Below are 22,429 nucleotides of genomic sequence, written 5' to 3'. Positions count from 1 at the left end.
ACCACAGTAGAAAATTGTAACGCGCTATTGTGGGAGTGAAGAAATCATTGCAAGCACAATATACGGAAAAAAACTGGACACAATTACAAAATATGCAGCATTTACTGTTGACAGCAATTGTGGATGGCCTTATATTGGAGTACTGGCCGATGAATATAGATTCGAGCATGCAGGGTGTGCGGGCCGCGGGCGGACCTAGTGTCCTGTCTCGCCTTTGTCCGTCCCTTCCTGGAGGTACTCTGTACAGTGTGGCATTTCGGTGCGACATTTTTCGGACAGTATGACTCTCTTCGGTGAATCGAGTGCCGGCGCTGTTTGTTACAGGTGTGACAGACGTTCACAGGTGCAGTGGCTGTTTGCACAGGAAGAAGCACTCTAGCAACACATCATCATAAACCTTTAGAAATGAATGTGAATGATAGAAGAGATCCGTTCGGGATTAGCCGGGCGGTCTATGGCGCTGCAGTCATGGACTGTGCGGCTGGCCCCGGCGGAGGCTCGAGTCATCTCTCGGGCATGTGTGTGTCCTTAGGATAATTTAGGTTAAGTAGTGTGTAAACTTAGGGACTGAACTGTTGCAACAGTTTTCGATGGGACTGAACGAAGAGTATGGGGACTTTATACATTACTGCGAAGTACGTTGGTTAAGTCAAGTGGCATACCTGGAACGATTGTTGGATATAAAGCTCGCTATTGTTGAATTGGTGAAGCAGAAAAGAGTTCTAGAAAGAAAATTAGAACATCCGCAATTGTTTGCAGACCTCGAATTTTAAGTGGAAATGACTGCACACTGCCCACACTAAGAGACTGCACGTCGAGAAACAGCTTATTTCTGGCTTGATGTGGATAATTTACAAAGAAAATTGCGTTGTAAACGGGATACATTTGTAAGGTGTCAGGCAAATCCAACACTTTCCATGAAAATCCTGACATGATAAGCAAATCCAATAGTGTGTCACATAGCTCCGAATAAATCGTGACATTAAATTAACCAAAGTGATACGAGTAACGAGTGAGCAAACGGAATACCACAGACTAACACAAGAATGCCTAAATGCATGTCATACCTTCCCACCCTGAGACAGACGCAGTTTCGAGGGGAGAAACGAGAACAGAAGCCGAGAGCAGAACCGTGTTAAGCTAGAAGGCCCTACGATAAGGGACGGACTGGACACCCACGTCGCCAGCTAACCACTAGGACAACGCCAGCTGCAAGTTTTAGCGTGAGACATTTTCGCGTCTCTGTTATGTCAAGGACCACCCCCCAGCCCATGTTGAAAGCTAGAGCAGAAAAACAGTATAGATCTTACGATAACACAAAAAGGGCCACACCACCCGCAAGTTTTAGCGTGAGACTTTTTCGCGTCTCTTTTACGTTGCAAACTTTAGAAACATTGCCCCACCACGAAAAGTAGAACGTTTCTCATTGGATAGACAGAATTTTTGTAGGCGGAGCTTAAGGTTAACATTGAGACCCTGATTGGTCAGGTGAAATCACAGCCAGATAGTTTTTTTTAAACCAACTTCGGTAAATGGTAGTAAGGAGAAGTCAGAAGAAGTTAGTTACTTCCGAGACGGCGAGGTGAGCGGAGCTGTGCTGATCGCCGCCCCCTGACGAACACGGACAAGGTAATGAACGCATGCGATGCCGCATAACAGCGAATAAAGCTTCACTCAGAACTGCAGAAGTGTCATCTGTTACACCTCCTTTTTGCGTAATACTAGTGTCGATCGTCAATTAAAGCTCATGGTGTTCACATTTGCCACTTGAAGTAAAAATCTGAAACGCTATGATTTTTCTGTTATATAGTTATTGAGAAGCCACATCAGCCACTGTAATTTACGACAAGTTAGATAAGCAATTAAAGATAATTGAGTGTCACTGTAGACCTTTTTGATAGTTTTCTCTTTTGTGAAACTTAATTTAAACCTAGATTATAGATGTTGATATGGCATGGGTCATCCTTCGATCCATTGTAGAACTTTGAAACCCATTCAGGGAATATTCGTTCACATTTTTGTTGAACGCAGTTGGTTTTTACCATCCTGTATTAAAACATTTCCTTTTATCAATAGTGCAATTTATAAACGATGTTTTGTGAGTAGAATAAAATTTCCAATGGTAAACTTAACCGCTTTTTCGACGTTACTTTACCAGCTAACTAAAAATAGGAAAGCCTTGAACCCCTTCCACTAAATTTAATTAGTATTGAGATTCTTTTACAGGGAGTGCAGTGGAGCTGACGCTGAAATCATTAAGTATTTAGTTATATCACCGCTAGTCTCACTGAACTCTTCTGAATTCTACATGTCATGTGTGGTCTGGCGTCTCCTTACCAGCAACAGGTCCCAGGTTCAAACTAGTCAATTCCCTAAAAAACACGCTCACGGCGTCGTGCGCGAAAGTGGTAGGGAGACATGATATAGAACAATCAGACACCACCCAGAATGTTAGAGATTCTGACAAAAACGACAGCCCAATACTCTATGCTCACAGGCGTTAAAGAAAAGGTGAGGTTTCAAGAATTCGTGTGGCCTTGAAAGAATTACAAGGATAGTTATCTAAAGGTTTTTGAAGGTGCTACCAATCCTACATCTGTTTTCGAACTGTTTTGAAGACCGTTTCCCGTTTCTATTCAAAGCGCTCGGTGTAAGTCGCGTTTTGAAGACAACTACTTCTACGTTAACACTGTCCAGGGTGACTACATTGTTTTCCTCAGGAAGAGTTTCCAATTCTTCAAAATGAGTCTGCAAACTTGATAAAATTTCTATGAGGTAGGTTGTGAAAGACTTTTTTCGGTTCTGAAACTAAATAAGTCAGGATTATGTGGGTACTTGAATGCAAAAAACTGTGATATAGTCTACGTATGTCTGTATTCCGACAGTGTGCACCACATAAAAAATATGTCTTCAGCGTACCAAAAAGAATTAAGTAATACTGATAATTTGTTGCGTTTGTGATATATGTTGATGAGAAATATTAATATGCAGTAGGACTGCATTGGCACGTTCGCCGTTTACCCCTCTTCCCTCTTATACAGCGTTTCGTGACGGTGGGGGAAGTTACAGCCGCACTGGGCACTGTGGCGCGTGGGCCAGGGCTTGGATCGCGAACCGAATTCTTGGCAACCCCAATGTTAAAGGAAGCATAAAAATCTATGTACAGACTTCCAATCCCATTTAAATCTGCTTAATGAGGATGGTTACATTGTATCTAAATGCGGAGTAATGGACTTGTGCACTTAGCAACAGAATTGTCGATTGTAGTATTTAAAACTGATGGAATAACTACATTTAATAAGCACTCATCTACAAAAGTTTTTAACTTAAGGTTCAGTACAGAAATTCTGCAAGAATGTGCATCAGGAGAGTTGACACCATCAAAGACGATGTGGAATGCATTAACAATAGTGGTGCCGAGGAAATGAGAGGCAAAACTGAAATTACTGGTTCCTATAGGGTACAAGAATTACTAGAAGGGACCCAGCTTATTGTTGAAGCCATAAAGAGATAGCTTACGCGAAAACAATTAGATATGTATTGTAATTTAAGATCATAAATGTAAATAATAAGTTAAAAATTAACCTGGGCGTTATCAAAACTACACCACAAAAATTTGAACAAAGAGGCGTTTTCTGCGTGTAAATGTGTATGCAAAAATTAATCATGGTTTTTGTACGAAAATATATTGGCTAAAATGCCAAAAAATTCTACCAAGTCTCCTACATATGATGATCTGCATGTGTGTCTTTCGGATGGGGGTGACAGAGAAAAGTCGAGGAAAGCAATGTAACTCTCGTTTCGTAGCTATATGAATACTGAAGCATCTGCCCATATTATCAACACTTACATTAAGGCACTCTAACAGAAAATGGTCATTGTATGACACTGGTGTATTCAAGAAATTTGCTTAGCCCATAAGTCCTACATATTCTGGTACTACCTTTCTCTTAATTTGTCATGACGCTTCAAACAACTACAGGACTATGATTTCGACAAAAATGAAGAGGAAAGCGTTAACAGTTATTACATATCTGAGCGCCTTAAATTTAGAGTCGTGTGTAAACCTTTTTTTAGACATTTTTGAGAAAACTGCAGAAAGGTTCCATAACTTAAGCGTTTCTGACAATTGTTTGTTCCCTACATGACTTATATGATTCTTTTTTTCAAGCAGAATTCACTGGCTAATTGAAGTGTTGAAAAGTATGCCGTATTTCAAAATATCAACTTTGCTATAAGCATACAGAAAATCTAATGGCCCTACTTCTGTCAAACTGCACTGCGATGGTTGTAAAAAGAAACAAATTATTTCTCAGTGAATTTTTCTTTCTTTCTAAAAAGTACTAACATGTGTACTCAGTGCAGCTTAGCACCTTGTCTGGATTATGGTAATGGGAAATTATTTCTGTTTAGAAATCAAACACCATACCGTCTAGGCCACAGCGAATATGACTATTTATTGATTATTGGTGGAGGAGGTGCAGGTGGAGGTGGAGAAGGTGGCACAAGAAAATATTATCACTCTCTAATATGTGTGTGTTTGTGTGTGTGTGTGTGTGTGTTTTGTGTAAAGTGTGACGTGCTGCCCGTTGTGACACGACTGATGACCAGAGATAGGCTGAACAAGGCTCAGTGTGCATACGAGCATTGTGTTCATGGTTCAGTCAATTATTGATGCGCCTCTTTAGAGTGCGGGTAAATCGGTAGCTTTGCAACTGCCTCTCCAGTAAATTTTAATGACTCCATGGGGACAGGCGATAGTGGGGGGGGGGAGGGGGGCAAACGATTTTGTAGGAAGGATATTATTTATTTATATACACCCCCTTCATCAATCATGACAGATTTACAGTCACTCTGTTCTGAAATATTTTGCAAGTTATTGTTTTGTATATACCTGACATTCAGCCTGAATTGTATACAACCTTACAGGAGCAACAAAATAGATCTATATTCCATGTGTAAAATCAATTTCTACAGATTTTATGCTTATAGGATTGACATTTTTGTTCTTTAGCCCTGGATGAACACAGAAATTTGCACATTGTTCTAGCTGACTCATATTTACAGTATGGTCACGTAAATAGCTTATTAAGTCATAGTATGTAGCTTTAACGTAAGGCCGTCAGTGGATCAGTTTGTCTGTCACTTCACTAATGCAGAATATAGGTCAAGCGAATTCACCGACACTTGAGTTTTTAATATAAATGGCAGCGTCACTTGTAATTAATTCCAGCACCGCTCCTCGGTACGTATCAACGATTTATATCCTCCTTCCAAGTTTACGACGGGTCGTAGTCTACCGTCATTTTCCTCTCAATGTAGTCCACCAAGCAGCATAGATAGTCCCATTCATATCACGTCTACTGCACTTCAATACCAAGATGTTGAACATTCTTGCCAGGCCTACACCCACATGCTCAGATCCACCAGCAGTCAAATATGTACTGGCAAAACAGCACTTTTCTGGTAGCATTGAAATATTGGTCAGTGAGTTGGCGGAGTTCGTCCTTGACCTCAGCTGTATCCTGACACGAGAAGTAAACTTGAGATGAGGTCCTTATTTCTTTCAGAAGAGCCATGAGCCTCCACTAATATAAACTCCGTCCGAACAGGCGTCGGAAAGCGCAACGGTACCAACCGACCCGTGTGTCATCCTCAGCTGGTAGGCGTCACTGGATGCGGGTATGGAGGGTCGTGTGGTCAGCATACCGCCCTCCCAGCCGTTGTCATAGTTTTCGAGACTGGAGCCGCTGCTCCTCAGTCAAGTAGCTCCTCAGTTGATTTCACAAAGGCTGAGTGCACCCAGCTTGCTACCAGCGCTCGGCTGACCCCGATGGTCACCCATCCAAGTGCTAGCCAAGCCAGACAGCATTTCGGTAATCTGATAGGAACGGGTGCTACGATTATCGCAAGTTCGTTGGTCTCAGATACTGCCGGCCGGCTACAGTCTGGAACCGCGCGACCGCTACGGTCGCAGGTTCGAATCCTGCCTCGGGCATGGATGTGTGTGATGTCCTTAGGTTAGTTTAGGTTTAAGTAGTTCTAAGTTGTAGGGGACTGATGACCTTAGAAGTTAAGTCCTATAGCGCTCAGAGCCATTTGAACCATTTTTCTCCGATGTTGTAGAAAACCAAACAAGAGTGATGTAAACAGAAAGCTTAAACGTTACGTTACTGAAAATATTTTTAGGTAGAAACTGAGGAAATAGGTAGAAACGTAATTATAATCTGATTAAATTTTCCTTCTTTGGGAATCCCACTCATATGAAATATTTTTAAAGACGACGTCGTCACCTTTCACTGATAATTTGTAAAATGTGCTACTACAATTTCTGCCATTCAGCGATTTTTGCACACGAAAACGCCGCAAGGCTGAAACTCGGCACTGGATTTTACAAATAAATAACTTTAACAGTTAAAGGCTATAATAACAGCTTTCAGAATACTTCATTTTCATTCGTTAACTGAAATTAATTCTGATAAACAGACGTTCCTTCCAATATAAACAGAAAGAACACAAACACAACAGTAAGTAATTGTAACAGAAATAGTTTCCGTATAAAAAACAAAGTGGAGATTTTTTTGTAAATAGTGCAGTCCGAGTCACGCAGGATTACCTGGATGATCACACCGGGCTAGATTTATGACAACAAATAGAAGGGGAAAACTTCAGGTACCAGTTTCAAAATCTACACAGCATAGCCCCGGACCACAACACAATAATCGAGGGACAGAAATTCTGCAGCCCCGAGCCTAGTGCTGCACTGTCGATTCCCCACTACAAAATGATTTGTGCAGGGAAGAATCATGCCAACTTTATTCTACGGCGGTTTCACACATCGAAAAGAACAACTTACCTTCTCAGCACAAGGCAGTGGTGAACCAATCAATCGTCACAGCCTCAGTGGACGATTCTGAAAGCAGAAATAAATTCAGTGTTACTGCACTTTCGGGCTGTTAGGGTGACTTCGCAACGAATTAGGGTATGCTAAACTCGTATCAATCATGTGTATGTTCAAAGTTACGAAAAATACCTTTTTCAATTTACGGTTGATTCGTATTCTAGTGTGACAATGCATCGAGACTTATCACACTGCTGTTCTTCCCGTCTAAGCCATCACAGGTGGGGAGATGTAATAACGCATAATATTGATATATATTAAAATGCTATAACAAGAGCAAACTAAATTTGATTTTATGTATTATGTAATTTACTTGTACCCAATACCTAATGAATGTTGCTTTTTTTCCTTCAGATCGCGCGAGCGATGCAAAGTATCGATGGCAGTAGCAGCTGAAGCTGCTTACCCTGTCATTGTCACAAAGAAGAAGATGCCGGAGTTCAGTATTAGTGACCTCTGCATTCATTTTTACTCAGATTAAATAAACTAACTTTGTACTCTTTGTAAATGTGACATAAGACAAACTGAAGTCAATATTGTAACACATCTTATTCCGTGTTTGAAGTTTCTAATGAAACAATACCAATCGCCGTTATTTAGGTTTATTTCTAGGCTACCAGTTTCGACGGTACAATACGTCATCTTCAGGCCTGCTTCAATCAAGATAAACCTAAATAACGGCAATTGGTGTGGTTTTATTGGATATTGACCAGCCGTAGTCCCATACTCCAGCCAGAAGATGGAGTTACGTTCATTGTTTGAAGTTTGTCACTTCTCTTAAAAACTGCAGAGGAAACATGTACGGTTTATTGTGTGAAATATTCTGCTGAACATTAATAACACCGACAAACTGCAGGGACGGATTCCTGATTGGAAAAGAAGGAAAGAAGATCCTATCAACAGGTGTCCGGAAAAGCATCGTTGCCGCGGTAGAAGGCGCTGACGAATAGACAATTCATCTGACCGTGTGCCGTGTGTTACTTGTGTATTGCAGGCTATGTGATTGACGTGGCGTACTGCATGCAGCAGAATGGTCTGTCATGCATGTCGGGAACATGCCGAGATGGTGTTTGTGTACGATCAAGCAGAGGGAAACGGTCGAGAGGCAGCACAGCTATACCAAAACAAGTACTCTCACAAAGACCAACATTTCAACCCCTTTTTGGGCATTTGTGTGATCAGGGGTTCTTTCAGACAGACGAAAGTGCAGGTAGGCTGTGGACTGTGTGTACACCAGATTTGGAGGACTGGATTCTACTAACTCCAGACAAGTGGCCGGGCAAAGTGGTGCAAGCCAAAGTTACGTGCATCCTGCATGACAACAGCTAGTATCCCTCTCACCTGCAACAAGTGGAAGGTTTATCAGTAGCGGATTTCCCTCTCCTGTGTTCCGGGACGATCTGTTGCCGTTGCACGCATACCATCCATTTCCGGACACATGTTCATAGAAACTTCTTTCGTCCTTTCTTACTCATGAACCCGTCCCAGCAATTTGTTTTGTTGATGTTCACCCTGTATATGTTAAATCATTCAAGTTAACTATTCCAGCCAAGAAGGAACGTATGAAGAAAAAACATTCACTGTATAATATCTACAACTTTATTTACCGAAACAATAGATAGAAATTATGCTGGCATTACTGCAGTTACAGATGTTCTGTAGTTTTATATCAAACTTCTGAATAAACAGAATACTACTAGAAGCCGACAACAGTTACAAAAATACCTCTGCGTTTACGTGACCATGGATTTCGCAGATAAAAAGAAATATCTCTGGTTAAATTCACTTAAAATGAGAGACTACGACTGTTTAAAACACTGTACACATAATTCAGTCGTCTTGAGTCTTCCCTGAACGGAAAGAACCTGGAGTAAATGTTATCTTAAATTTATCAAAGAAAGGTAACTTCTGTGACTGAAATTTAAAAAATAAACGAACAATAAAAGTTCTTTTTTACGAACTGAAGGAATGAATCAATCTGTTCACGTCCATAAAAGGAACTTTACTTTTTAAATAGTACCAGAAGAGCAGGAATTCATGTAGATTGAATACTGGATCCATTAAGACTACGACAAATGAAGAAATTTACTGGTGGATCACGTACCATTCACAAACAAATAATACATCCACATTACAAAGTAACTGTTGCCTTTTTTTGATGACTTAAGGAACTGCATCACGAAGCCACCAATAGCTGCTGTAATTTGTATTTTTTTACTGACGAGCTGTGTCGGTCAAGCGATGATCTCACGTGGAGTACACTATTAAATCACATTAAAGGAAGGTGTGTGTCAGTACTATAATTACCACCACTTGCAGTCTCTAACATGTGTACCTCCCACTTACAGATGCATGCGTTTTCTAACGTGTTAATTATTTTTACATTTACGTATTTCTAATGTATACGAAAATTGACGTATCCACACTATCTGATCAAATGCATCCCGACGCTTATTGGTGAACATTAATATGGGGTGCGTCCACACTTAACTTTTATGTCTGCTTGAAGTGTGCTGTGGACACTTCCAACAAGGTGTCTGGATGTCTGTCGGGTATTGGGAACCCATTATTCTTCAAGAGCCTAGGCCAGAAAAAGGACTGATGACGACCAATATGTTTGTTACTACTACAACATGTAACTAAATGGTCGCCCATACAGAACGCAAATTTTAAACTGTGCGCATCTTACAGTTTTTTAGGTTGCAGGACCTGCAACTCAAGCGACTATCGTCTGTTGTGCAGAGATTAGAAGGGAAAATTGAAGATATGGGATCGACAGTGAACATCAAATCACCTGGACGTTATCGTTCTCGTCGATCGGTAGAGAATGTCCTCCTCGTCAGTGAGACTGTCGCTGCGCGTCCAGTGAAGTCGACTCGCCGCCGTTCTCAACAGACAGTCATTGCGAGAAGCAGTTTCCATCGAATTTTAACAATAGATCTGGATTTTCATCTTTCTACGATCCAACTATCACGAGAGCTGAAGCCGATGCACCATATTTGCCAATTTGGTCGTTACAAAACAAGATTCAACAATGATCTTCAATAGAAAGTAATGTTCAGTGACAAGGCACATTTCCAGCTTAATAGTAATGTGAACAAACAAAAGTGCAGGATTCTGGCCACAGAGAATTCTTGCATGGTCCTTGGGAAGTGTTTTCATCCAGAACGAGTCACTGTTTGGTGAGGGTTATGAGCCATACTTCTTTTTATGACGAAACTGGTGATCGTTATCGCCACATGATAAAACATTTTTTATGGCTCCAATTGCAAGAACACATGTGGTTCTAACAGGATGGGCCAACTTGAGACATTGCCAGTGGAACAACAAGACTGCATGCAGAAAGATTCCCTGCTCATCTCTTGCAGATGGTCACAGAGATCGTGTGAGCTGACACCATGTGACTTTTTTGTCAGCTACGTCAAATCTTGTGTTTACGTGGATGATCCACGAACCATCCCTAAACTCAAAACCAAAATTCAAGCGAAACTTCTCTCTAGAGTATCGAAAATTTTCTTCACAGAGAGGATGTGTGCAGTCGAAACAGTGGAGGACATTTGCCTGATATTTTGTTTCATGCAGTCCTTGTGTTTCATGACACAATAATATTAACAGTTTTCAAATAAATTATGTGTTTTATTGTTAAATTAAAATTTCGTTCTTTATGGGACATCCTATATTGTGTCCATTGGTTGCTTGACTTTCCAGTATAGTTGAGAATGATAAACGCCAAAACGCGTTACACAGGGTTAATGAAGTCATTTTGCATTCAGTCAATGACTTTTCCTTCAGCGACCTAAAGAGCATTTTTTAGACTACAAATATGTAGCTACAAGTCTAGTAGTTTCTCGTGATACTGATCCTGTAGAAGACAACACTATTTTAAGTCTTGTTCCTTATTATATATATAATTTGCTACACAATAACTCAAATAATACTTTGAAACATAAATATAAATTATTAAACATAAACAATACTTTAACAGACATCATAATATCTGTGGGCGGCTTGAGGTGTGACTTTTTCAGAAGAAATGTAGCAACATGCCGTCTAAACGTTGATATTGTCAACCAAAACTGTAATTACAAGAAGAAATGTTTCCCTTGAACGTATTTCTACTAGGAAGATACTTACGACTCAAATTAGTAGTCATGCATGGCATGGAAAGCACTGTGATAGATGTAAAGTAGTAGTAGTAGTGGTAGAGGGGTTTTGGGCGCACGACAGCAACGTCTTCAGCGCCCGTTCAGTAACTTAGTGAGGCTGGTGTTAAGAAAAATCCCAGAACAGGAATATAAAACGGAACAGAAAACATGGGTAACAGTCGTTGAAAAACATGTGCTCACCCACACCAAAGCGTGGGATGAAGCTGAGCGTCAGCAGTAAAACATGGACAACACAGGAAGAAAATGATAGAGGGAGCTAAAACAATGTAGCAGATGGAAGTGGCTGGCTGACCGCAAGGAAAAAAGGGGAGGAGCCAGCCACTCTGCAATACACTAAAACCTCCAGCCTAAAATTTTAGGCCAGAGTCCAAACTTAAAAACGCCACGGCCGAGTGGTTGACTTTATCAACCGCAGTTTATTGGCCGTCACCGCGAGCCATTCGTCCTCCCACAACGCCATGCACTGCCTGTGGAGTGCAGCGATGACTGACTGCAAGGGAATAGGACACTGGACCACATCCTACTCTCTGCAGGCCTCCTTGGCAGCCCGATCGGCCTGTTCATTGCCCCAGATAGATGTAAAGCCACGTTACTCTCCGTACTTCGAGTTTCATGCAGACTTTGCACATCCTTCTTTTTTTGCGTCGGATCGATGTTGTTGTTGTTGTTGTCTTCAGTCCTGAGACTGGTTTGATGCAGCTCTCCATGCTACTCTATCCTGTGATATGTTTTGCGAAATGAACGTAATATTGCGCTTGAAGTCGAAGAGGTGTTAGAGGTATTTCACATACTGATAGTTTTCCGCGCTTTTCGTAGTCGGGTAACTGGACAATTTTGATCATTACCTCTCCTATATTTATTCGGTTATCAACATATGTTTCATTCCTCTGGCCGTTTATTGTTTTTTGGATAATGTACGTACTGAACACAACCGTATCCGGCTGATAAATGGCCAGAATTTATTCCCGTGAGTGTAACTCGTCATGTTTACGTTTGGTCTTTATTTGTTTACACGATTCAGGTTCCTTAAAGTACGGTAAGGGGTTAATGAGTTACAGAAAGTGACAGTTCTAACAGATAGCAGAGCACAAACATGACTGTGCTTTACCTCCCCACAATCCATCTCCAATTTCCACATGAGCAGCCCTTCACTTGTACACATCTTAATCTAAACAGTAAATCTGGATTTGACCCATCGAGGCTCGTTACGACTTTATTCAGTTGTACGTCGTAGATCAATTATAGTAATAAAAAACATGATCATGTTATTCTGTCGGTGTATTCACCTACATATTTCGACTGCGAGCCAAAATACACAAAAGAATACGAATGTCTCTCGACGAGAGGAAAAAATGGTGATATATAAAGGTTGTAAAGCTGTTTCGATCTCCTTTAACTATACGATTCTTGAAAAATTTTGACGAAAAAAAATCGCGACAACAAAAAGTATTTAATGTAGAGTAATGAAGTTTCGAGAAAACAATTGTCTAGGTAACATAATTAAGTGATTAACATTGCAAGATTACAGGTTATTGTAAGTGCGAGGTAAGCCATTGCAAATGAAATGTTGATACATTAATAGCTGCTATAACCGCCAGAATATTGAATGGGAGCGTGCAAACGGGCATGCGTTGTGTTGTATGGGTGCCGGCTGTCAGTATATGGGATGGAGTTCCATCCATGCTTGTTGCACTTTGTCGGTCAATATAGGGACGGTTAATATGTTTGTGGATGATGTTGGAGTTGTCGTCCGATGATGTCTCGAGTGGAGACAGATCTATTGATTAAACACGCCAAGGCAACATGTCGACATTCTGCAATGCATGCTGGGTTACAACAGCAGCATGTGGGCGAGCGTTTCCCTGTTGGAGAACAACCCCTAGAATGCTTTTCATAAACGGCTGCATACCATGTAGCACAACAAATTGAAGTACAAATCTGCAGTCAGGGTGAGCGGGATACCCAAGAGCGTTCTCCCGCTGTCAAATGAAATCTCACCCCAGATCATAATTCCAAGTGTACGTCCAGTGTGTTTAGCAAGCGCACAGGTTGGATGCAGGCCGTCAATTGGCCTCCTCCTAACGAACACACAACCATCACTGGCACTGTAGCAGAAGCAGCTTTCATCAGAAAACTCAACAAACCTCTACCCTGCTCTCCAATGACCTCTCGCTTGACATCACTGTAGTTGGCAGCGGTTTCGGATCAGTGAAACGCAAGCTACAGGGCGTCTGGCTATGAGCTGTCCTTGAAGTGAAAGATGTCTAACAGTTCGCTTTCTCACTCTCATGGCAGCTGCTGCTGCAGATGCAGTACGGTGCGCCAGAGCCATACTCCGAACAAGATGCTCTTCCCTTTCGGTAGTGAGACGTGGCCATCCGGACCCTCTTGTGACTGTACATTCCTGTGACCACCGCTGCCAGCAATCATATGCAGAGACTATATTCCTGCCAAGCCTTTCTGCAGTATCGCAGAAGGAACATTCAACTTCTCGTAGCGCTATTACACCTCGTTCAAACTCAGTGCATTATTGATAGTGGCGTCTTTGTCACCTTAAATGCATTCTTGACTGGCAGGGATAAAATACAGGGAGCGAAAGGCTGTTTACAATTTGTACAGAAACCAGATGGCAGTTATAAGAGTCGAGGGACATGAAAGGGAAGCAGTGGTTGGGAAGGGAGTAAGACAGGGTTGTAGCCTTTCCCCGATGTTATTCAATCTGCATATTGAGCAAGCAGTAAAGGAAACAAAAGAAAAATTCGGAGTAGGTATTAAAATCCAGGGAGAAGAAATAAAAACTTTGAGGTTCGCCGATGACATCGTAATTCTGTCAGAGACAGCAAAGGACTTGGAAGAGCAGTTGAATGGAATGGACAGCGTCTTGAAAGGAGGATATAAGATGAACATCAACAAAATCAAAACGAGGGTAATGGAATGTAGTCGAATTAAGTCGGGTGATGCTGAGGGAATTAGATTAGGAAATGAGACACGTAAAGTAGTAAAGGAGTTTTGCTATTTGGGGAGCAAAATAACTGATTATGGTAGAAGTAGAGAGGATTTAAAATGTGGACTGGCAATGGCAAGGAAAGCGTTTCCTAAGAAGAGAAATTTGTTAACATCGAGTATAGATTTAAGTGTCAGGAAGTCATTTGTGGAAGTATTTGTTTGGAGTGTAGCCATGTATGGAAGTGAAACATGGACGATAAATAGTTTGGACAAGAAGAGAATAGAAGCTTTCGAAATGTGGTGCTACAGAAGAATGCTGAAGATTAGACGGGTAGATCACAAAACTAATGGGGAAGTATTGAATAGGATTGGGGAGAAAAAAAGTTTGTGGCACAACTTGAGCAGAAGAAGGGATCGGTTGGTAGGACATGTTCTGAGGCATCAAGGGATCACCAATTTAGCATTGGAGGGCAGTGTGGAGGGCAAAAATCGTAGAGGGAGACCAAGAGATGAATGCACTAAGCAGATTCAGAAGGATGTAGGTTGCAGTAGGTACTGGGAGATGAAGAAGCTTGCACAGGATAGAGTAGCATGGAGAGCTGCATCAAACCAGCCTCAGGACTGAAGACCACAACAACTACAACGACGAACATCAACTCACCACGTCCAATCTCAAAGGTATAACTTAACGCTCAGACCACCACAGCATGTATTTAAAACAAGCATGATTTGCTTCCTCATAGTGACGCTACTAGATGGGATTCTCTCTAAATTTGAATAGAGATCATATTTCAGATATAGAAACACGTGTACCAACTTTCGTTTACGTCGCATAACTCCTTACTGTTGTTGCAATTTTTTTTCTGTCACTGTATATAGGACGCAACAGTGTGCTACATCTTGTAACTTAGCATGAATCATTGATATCAAGTGGAACAATCGTGGTTCTCCAACACCATCATCTCCCACGCCCTCCGACCTGAACCCATTGGATTTCTTGTATAGGGATATTTAAAAGCTTTGGTGTATTCTAGCCATGTTAGGCGTGGCGATGACCTTTGGGAACACATTTTGAGTGGTTGTGAAGACATTCGGGTTTTTGAACATGTACGGGCATCGATGAGGGGACTTTCTGAAGCTTGCCTTCATATGAACGCTGGTGACGTTGAAAGGAGTATGCTGGGGCACACTTTTATGTGGCACCCGGATACGATAATAATATTAATGTAAACTAAAAAAAAACAGAATATGATTTTATAAACGATGTATGTCTTTGATAGGCTATATATCGGAGACCCAGAGATACTGCATCTGGTCTGAGATGATTATAGTGTTGGAGTAGTAGAGCGCTTGGCGCTCAGTTGTTGATAGCTGTCTGCGAGGGAGTAGGCAGCTTTTGTGGTGTGCTGTATCAGGGCACTAAGAATTAGATTAATTTAGGCATGTCAATATTGTTGAACATGGAAGCAGAAACCTTCATGTAAGCAAGGTACAGATGTTCAATAATAATGGTTTTTGTTTTTGCCAGCGTGTTAGTACAGATGAGTTGATTGATAATTTGAATTGTTGAGTAACCCAAGACTATATGTGAACGGTTTTGATGAAAAGGCTAGTTAGGTATTTCATTTTTGTAATGCTTAAGATTGTTAACGAGCTATATGTAATTTGATGATTTGTATTTATGTTGGATTAGTGAAGTTAGCTAATACTTGTTGTTTAAATTTCATTGTTTGAGAATCAATTGAGAGCAATGTAACTTCAATTGTCAGATGTTTTTGAAAAACCAAACGTAACTTGCAATATAATTTTGCTAAAAAAATTGAGTGTTAGTAATTCACAATCATCAGTACTGCCTCCCTGTCCAGGTCATATATTTTTTAAAGAAGTTGGATTTTCTTAAATGTTCTCGTTTATCAGCCAAATGAATTTCATGTGCATTTCAAGTATTATTGCCAGCATTGCACACTGCTGAGCCTGTAGCTAGGTTTTTTTTAATGACATACCAGAGTATATTGCGTTACTCTGTTGCTGCTTTAGAGTAAGAGAATTTAATTTATTTTATATGTGCACAGGGCCCAAAGTTATCAGTTTTGAACAGAGCCAGATGATTCAGTGCCTAGAGGGCTGAATGTATTTTGCAGTGACTGTATTTCTTTATTGGTATTGGGAGTTGCATTGCCCATTTAATTCGTGTAAAGTTTTATCAACAATAACACAGAGTAAGCACACCACTTGCAGTTAGAACACACTACACGATAATTCGAGTTTCGTAACCGTTCCACAATTTAGACATTCATTCTACATAATCGTAAATTTTGTCATTATTTATTAAAAGAACTTTACACTTGGAACGTTACAATACGGAACTCTTGCTGTAATGTGTTTGCCCTCAACTGTGTACCTACAGTTTGTTGCTGGCGTAAGCTGTCGCCAGCGCACCAGTCGGCAAAGATACTGCGAGAAGATCGATAGTAGGCGATGGATCAAGCACGCCTGCCAGGAGAGAGCCCAAAGACAGACTCGCGAGCAACACTCCGCCAACGCCCTCTCGACCGCAAGTATTTAGATTGCCGCCCCTGACCGGAGGCCTCAGACTCATTCCCGGTCACTAGCTCAGTCACTATCCCAGTTGGCGTCTGTGAGTTCACATCACCTGCTACGAGAGTGTATATGGACTGGAGCAGTGTTTAAAGCGAGACTTCTACTTCACCAGCAGTGAGGCTAACGTGGACTATTATTTTAAGAGCTTGTACCACAACACATGGACAGTCTTAAAGATAAGTAGCTTCCTGTTAATGTAAATAAAGAACCCTCCTAAAACGTGTGTGCAATTGTGGCGCAGAAAGAGGATACCATCCATCAAACAACATCCTCTTCCTTGATTCGTATGATACAAGCGCTACAGTGGCGAAGAGGACACTCCAGTTTGAATCGTCGATGTCTCTGTTAAATGGTTTACATTATTCACGTACTCAGTCGTCATACTTCGTATCGAGGAAACCATTGGTTTTCGGAACTTCGTTCATTAGGATTATTTTCGTGTTCCACTGTTCTGTAGTCGCCCCTTTCATTTGTACTTGTTGTAGTAAATGCAAAGAACGTGCCCTGAAAGTTTGGCGACGCCAATATATGATACATGTAAACGTGAAAAAAAAAAAGGTTCCAAGACAGAAATCGAACTCGTTACTGACGACTGTTGGTTTTCCTTTCCGGTTAATCGACCGACATTTCGAACAGAAGGGTGAATCTGACAATACCAGCCATCCATGCTGCCGAAACATCACAAACATGTGTGTTCCAATAGAAAAGAGTCGAGACTGTTATCGAGCTATACGAATATTAGCGAATGCTTTCAACTGACTAAAATTTTATCCAGTGGCCTAGAACACCACAAAGTGTTCTTTGACGTTTTTGAATGTTTTGGAATGTTGTATAAGCAAATGATTAAGAGAGTGACAATACTTTAATTATGCTATTGCTACGTACGTAAGTGGACTTAGAGAACGTAACTTTTAGAGTATTCATACTTGAGCGCATTATTTGAAATTGAAAATTGGGTTGTCAACCTTGAACAGTACTGTTCAGATACCTCGACACACCAACATTGTGTTTTGGAACAAGAATCTTACGTTTTTTCCTTCAAGTAGGCGGTATTCTCGAGTCTGTTTCTTACATACCCTTAAAAGTGTACACCAGGATCAATCTAACCCAGGAGAGTCTTTTTTTGTTACTGCGCATTTGCGCCCACACAGATCCCACTGCCGCGAATGTCAATTTAGGATTAAGTGAGACCCAGTACATGACGGACGTTCGAAGCTGTGAGTCATTGTTGTTTAGTTAATTCGACAGAATTTTGCAACTTATGTTGCTAAACGTGAAGTACATTTATGTCAAAATGGCACGTAGAAATGACATTTTACTAACGGAAGACGTTTTGCGGGAAGCGTTGTTAGATGAACTCAAACGTGAAAGTCACGTAAGTGCCTTCCCTGATGAAAGTGATCCTAAAGCTGATGCTCCTGCAGCAGTTATTGGAAAATGCCGAAACTGATTAGTCTGCTGGATCTACTGGCACCGAAAGTGCGCGGTAAGAATTGTCATTGTTGGAACACAGCCTTGCCTAATAGAAGAGGGCAGCTAGTTGCTGATAACATTGTAGTCCAAATTCAAGGTGTTAAAGGCAATGCGAAGGATGAAGTCAGAGGAAGAAGCGTGGAATTTCTGATGTATCAGTCAATTGTAGAAAAAACTGTCATGTTCACCAATCAAAATATTCAAGGTACAAGTCTGCATGGTTCTGGCAAGAACTTTACTCATGTGGCGAGTGAAGGTGACGTTCTTTCATTCATTCGCTTATATTACGCTGGAGGAGTACTCAAAAGCAGTAAAGTGGTTTAGAACATTTATGGTCTGACGAGTTTGGGATAACATTGATTCGCGCAAAAATGAGATTAACGCGCTTCAAGTTCCTCACAACTTGCCTACGATTCGATGACAAAGTACATAAACCGCCTCCTATCATAGATGTGTGCAATACTATTGCAAGTAACTGCAAAATATCAAAACATTATACACTATAGATGAGCAGCTACTCAGTTTCTGGGGCCTTTCAAGGCCTACATGCCACATAAAAAAATGGTGCGAAAATGTAATGATAAATGGTGCAAGAACAAATTATACGATAAATAACGTAACGACTCTGGACACGCTCAGAAAAGAAAACGAGATACCCCCTTCATTTGTTTATATAAAACCCGAGGAAACATGTCTCCGTGGTTTCGAGCCTATGTTATACACCAAGAACGAATAGTTAATCCCGCATTTGTCGATGACGGATAGATATACTGCTACTGATGATGAAACTGCAAAACCACAAACGGTGGTCACTGATACCTTCGATCAGTTATGCAGCACATCATCTGTGGCGAGACAAACAAGGAGTTAGCCGCTTCGCCTGTGATTCGTCATAATGGAGCAGGCACATATCAACGCAATGATTCTGTATAGATTGGCCAGCCACAAATGTATGGATAGAAGGAGACAGTTTCCGAGAAATCTCTCTCTAGCTCTCTGAAAAACAGTCGCGGTAAAGAGTGTCTCAAGCCCAGGTATGTAAGTAAGTATGGAGGAAAGAATTTCTCGATTTTCAAAGGTCTCTGGTGGTGGACATTCGTTGAACTTCACAAGTTGTGACTTCAGAGTGCACGAGGTGTTTTATATGCCCGTATTCCAAGTATAGGAAAATATGCTTGGTATGCGGTAGATGCTACAAGTCGTACTGCCCTCAACACAGTTCTAAGTTGTGCCAAGAGTGTGGAATTAATGATTGAATATATTTATGAATAACAGAGACCACCTCAATATATTTTGTAACATCTGTATTTCATTACATGAATAGCATCTACATCTAATTAGAGCTCTTAAGATCTAGATCACTTTCAAGTTTCATCACGTAACAGCTTCGATGACAGTTTTGTCCTTGTCTCGAATTTGGATGCATTAATGCGTCAATATATGAGAGTTCAGTTTCAATATAAAATACTCTATATTCAGGCAGTTTAAAAACAACTAACTGAGGGTCACTATGACGCTGGTGTACAGTTCGTGTAACAGTTTCAGAGTTGTCCACCAGTAATTAGGAACTGCAGGCAACGCTTTACGCAGCGAAAGTGGCAACAGAGTAGCACTCAACAATGCCTGGCTCCCAGTGGTGCCTCGCTCGGGGTTGCGGTCCACAGCGCATCTTTCGTATGCCAGCTACATTAAACTCTCTTTTTATAGACACTGATCCAAACACCGACAGCCAGCAATGAATCATTTCACATTCCTGATTGACGCGGAAAAAACATTACTCCGCTCTTGATTATTTTGCGTGAATGAGCTTTCGGCTTTACCTGAATATGAACGGCACCGTTTGCTGTCATAATGAAAGCAGACAGACATCTTGACAAAAAAAAACTGCCTTGGTTCACCTGCCTAGCTGAAAAACTCTTGCACTTGGGGCACCTCTTCAATCGTTGGCCGCTATTGTGAGCTTTGGTAAGTATAGAAGCGATGAACCAGTCTCCGGCCACAGCTACGTGCCGAGTAAATTGTTCTCCTCCTGCACCTGCTTCCAAGGGCAGATCGTTCCCGTTCAGCCTTGGAAGAACCGTGGGAGTGAGGAACGTGGTAAGCTTACACACGTGTCTCGTGCTGGTGGTACAGGACTAAGGACACTACGGATTCTTTAGAAGAGCTTTGCAACGTATGATGCATGAAGCAGCACGGAAGAGAACCTTAATCGACGACAAACATCAAGCTGGGTACACACACGTGAGTTTTCACTCTCAGACAGCATTTGCGAATAATACGCGTTGTGTGAACAGCACCGACAGTCGGCTCGCCGGCAGTGTCCAAGAGCCGCGCGGAGTGGCCAGGTTGTTCAAGGCGCCATGTCACGGATTGCGCGGTCACTCTCGGCCGAGGTTCGAGTCCTCCCTCGGGAATGGTTGTGTGTTATTCTGAGCATAAGTTAGTTTACGTAGTGGGTAAATCTAGGGACCGATGACCTCAGCAGTTAGGCCCCTTAGGAACTCACACAGTGTCCGAGAATGACGATTTCAAATAGTTGCACTCTGCGACTTTAGACTTTTCGTGTATACGGCTACCTCCATCTCTCAGAGCTGCTTGCAGTAGCTCTCTCAGCAAACAAAAACCGGCATTGTCGGGAGAACAACATAGCGTCTGAGATTTGTGCCATATTTCACTGCCCCACCTTGGTAACATTTTGCCGTACTCTTGCATACATTAAATAAAAATACCCACGAAACAGCATATTTTCAGCCTTAATACGTGGCCGTGTAATGTTTTTTGTGCAAATACATTGTCCGTTTTCCCTCCTAAGCGATCAGCACGTCCAGTTAGCCTATTTTGAAAGTTCTATACCTAAACAATGCTACGAATATAAAAGACCATAGACATATGATAAATAATTAACAAACGACATATTATAAAAAAATAAGAAACGAAAATAAAACAATTGTGAGTGAATGTCAGCGATGTGTCGGCAAAGAAACTAATGAAGAAAGATGCCAGGAAGTGGACTCAGGACGACGTTATGAATTTAATTACTTTGTACGAAGAAACATACAGTTACTGAATTACAGGAACTGAGACAGTATGCAAGTCTGTGGACTGAAATGGCTACATTTTTAATACTTCCACAGAAGTAATTTACCAGAATATCCACGATTCAAGGAATCAGGCAAAGTAGTTTTATAAAACAGATAAATTCACTCAGAGAAACAAATGAAGTTATGTTTAAAAATAAGCTGACTAACCCTGTAGTGTGCAAGTATTCATTTTATATTAGAAACGGAAACAAAAAGTGAACACTGTTTGTAGTGAAGTATCGAAAAAAATTTCTTTTCCATGTATTCGTGAAAATACTTTCGAAATTATGAAACAGTCACACAAAGAGATATGCATAATGTACAGGTACTCAAGTGCAGTGTCAAAAATTAAGAACAATGATCTCAATGTCAGACATTTAATGTACGCTGGGCGAAACTACTTCGAGTGTCTACAACGCGATTTTGTATACGTCTCTGTGGCAAAACCTCTTCATAGCTCTATAGACAGCCATTGTTTTCGTCAACAGCCGTTCGCTCTTCCCACTTGAAAGCTGTCAAAATCGCTGCCGTGTGTCAGGGATTTCGTTACTTTGACCCAACTTTAGTGGTAAGGAATGAATGTATTAAAATTTCATACATGATGCAGAAATTTTTCACGCATGTTCTGTTTATCTCTTGAACTGTGTGTCGTAGAGTGGTGAAGTAGGTACTTTCAGAGACATATGCGGTTTCCGTCTCCGTAGTATACTGCGGACAGAGTTAGTAGCAAAGTAGTAATAAATTTAAACGGTAAGCACGATGCGGCAGTTTTTCGTGCATATCAGTGTTTATGACGTTATACACTATCTGATCAAAAGTATCTGGACACCCGCAAAACATACGTTTTTCATGTTAGGTGCATTGTGCTGCCACCTACTGTCAGATAATCCATAGCAGCGACCTCAGTAGTTATTAGACATCGTGAGAGAAAAGAATGGGGTGCTCCGTGGAACTCATGGACTTCGAACGGTCAGGTGATTGGGTGTCACTTATGTCATACGTCTGTACGCGAGATTTACATATTCCTAAACATACCTAGGTCCACTGTCCCCGACGTGATAGTGAAGTGGAAACGTGAAGGGACACGTACAGCACAAAAGCGTAAAGGCTAACCTCGTCTGTTGACTGACAGAGACCTCCGATAGTTACAGAAGGTCGTAAAGTGTAATAGGCAGACATCTATCCAGACCATCACACAGGACTTGCAAGCTGCATCCGGATCCACTGCAAGTACTATGACAGTTAGGCGGGAAGTGAGAAAA

At 41.3% G+C, this 22,429-nt stretch overlaps 1 protein-coding gene across 3 annotated transcripts in view; it reads right to left on the bottom strand.

Moving 5' to 3' along the window:
• Window positions 1-22,429, bottom strand: part of LOC126278977 (ATP-binding cassette sub-family G member 1-like) — a 773,827-nt gene that overhangs the window by 650,879 nt on the left and 100,519 nt on the right. For 2 of the 3 annotated variants that reach the window (XM_049979275.1, XM_049979272.1), the window contains exon 2: window positions 6,857-6,913. The exons of the other annotated variant lie outside the window; for it this stretch is intronic. The gene's annotated coding sequence lies outside the window, so the exon portion shown is untranslated. The remainder of the gene's footprint in view (window positions 1-6,856; window positions 6,914-22,429) is intronic. 3 annotated transcript variants of the gene reach the window in all.

Source organism: Schistocerca gregaria, chromosome 6, assembly GCF_023897955.1.
Source record: "Schistocerca gregaria isolate iqSchGreg1 chromosome 6, iqSchGreg1.2, whole genome shotgun sequence".
NCBI lineage: Eukaryota > Metazoa > Arthropoda > Insecta > Orthoptera > Acrididae > Schistocerca > Schistocerca gregaria.
Note: the sequence above shows the minus strand (reverse complement) of the source record. Positions and strands in the feature narration are given on the sequence as shown.